The sequence below is a fragment of the Cervus canadensis genome, chromosome 2 (assembly GCF_019320065.1).
Source record: "Cervus canadensis isolate Bull #8, Minnesota chromosome 2, ASM1932006v1, whole genome shotgun sequence".
Classification (NCBI taxonomy): Eukaryota; Metazoa; Chordata; class Mammalia; order Artiodactyla; family Cervidae; genus Cervus; species Cervus canadensis.
Window position 1 is genome coordinate 6,049,201 of NC_057387.1, and position 2,003 is coordinate 6,051,203.

Sequence of the window (2,003 nt, forward strand, 5' to 3'; positions counted from 1 at the left end):
CCTCACAGTCCAACTCTCACATCCATACTTGACCACTGGAAAAACCATAGCCTTGATTAGATGGACCTTTGTTGACAAAGTAATGTCTCTGCTTTTTAATATGCTATCTAGGTTGGTCATAACTTTCCTTCCAAGGAGTAAGCGTCTTTTAATTTCATGGCTGCAATCACCATCTGCAGTGATTTTGGAGCCCAAAAAAATAAAGTCTGACACTGTTTCCACTGTCTCCCCATCTATTTCCCATGAGGTGATGGGACCAGATGCCATGATCTTAGTTTTCTGAATGTTCAGCTTTAAGCCAACTTTTTCACTGTCCTCTTTCACTTTCATCAAGAGGCTTTTCAGTTCCTCTTCACTCTCTGCCATAAGGGTGGTGTCGTCTGTATATCTGAGGTTATTGATAGATATATCTCCCAGCAATCTTGATTCCAGCTTGTGCTTCTTCCAGCCCAGCATTTCTCATGATGTACTCTGCATATAAGTTAAATAAGCAGGATGACAATATACAGCCTTGACATACTCCTTTTCCTATTTGGAACCAGTCTGTTGTTCCATGTCCAGTTCTACCTGTTGCTTCCTGACCTGCATATAAGTTGGGCCTAATTAAACTTAAAAGCTTAAAAGCAAAGGAAACCATCAACCAACCTATAGAATAGAAAATATTTAAAAATTGTGATTGACAAGGGGTTAATTTCCAATATATACAAATGGCTTTTACAGTTCAATATTAAAACAAAATCAAACACCCCAATCAAAAAATGGACAGAAAACCCAAACAGGCATTTCTCCAAAGAAGACATATTGATGGCCGAAATGCATATGAAAAAAAACTCAACATGGTTACTTATTAGAGTAATGCAAATCAAAAGTACAATGAAGTATCACCTCACAGCAGTCAGAGTAGCCATCTTCAAAAATTCTGCAAATAGTAAGTGCTGGAGAGGGTGTGGAAAAAATGGAATCCTCCTGTGCTATCAGTGGGAATGTAAACTGGTACAGCCACTATGGAGAAGAGTGTGCAGGTTACTTAAAAAACTAAAAATAGTAGCCACATGATCCAGCAATCCCAGGCTTCCCTGGTGGCTCAGTGGGTAAAGAATCCACCTGCAATGCAGGAGACACAGGAGACACGGTTTGATTCCTGGGTTGGAAAGATCCTCTGGAGGAGGAAATGGCAACCCACTCCAATATTTTCACCTGAAAAATCCCACAGAGGAGCCGGTGGGTCCAGTCCACAGGGTTGCGAAGAGCTGGACCTGACTGAGAGACTGAACCCGACACCAGCAACCCCACTCCTGGGCATACATCTGGGGGAGGGACACTAGCTGGGAAAGATGCACGCACCCCTATGTCACAGCATCACCATGAGCCAAGACATCCTCCTGAACGTCCCCGACAGAGGAGTGGATAAAGGTGTGGTGTATAAAAAATGCCCAGCTGACTGCCACTCAGCCGTGAAAAAGGGTGAACTAACGCCATCTACAGCAACAAGGATCTAGAGAGTGTCATGAGTGCAGTGAGTCAGACAGAGAGACAAATATCACAGGATATCACTTAGATGTGTAATCTAAAAATATGATGCAATGAACTGATTTAAAACATACACACAGATTCACAGAGACAGAAAACAAACGTGATTAAGTAAGGGGATGGTGGGGGAGGGGGATTTAAATTAGCAGTTTGAGAGTAACAGATACATGCTACAAATAAACAACAGATACAAACTACAAATAAATAAAACAATTATCTACCATATGGTACAGGGAGCTATATTCAGTAACGTGTAACTATCTATAGTGGAAAAGAATCTGAAAAACTGAATATAACTGAATCACTTTGCTGTACACCTAGAAACTGTAAATCAACTATAATTTTAAAAAAAATTCCAGAAACAGAGACCACTTTCAGTCAGAGGGGATGTGGTCACTCAGTGCCTCACACAGTTATCTTTCAACCATGACACACTCGCTTATTAATCTCTAATAAATACTGTGCAGTCATCG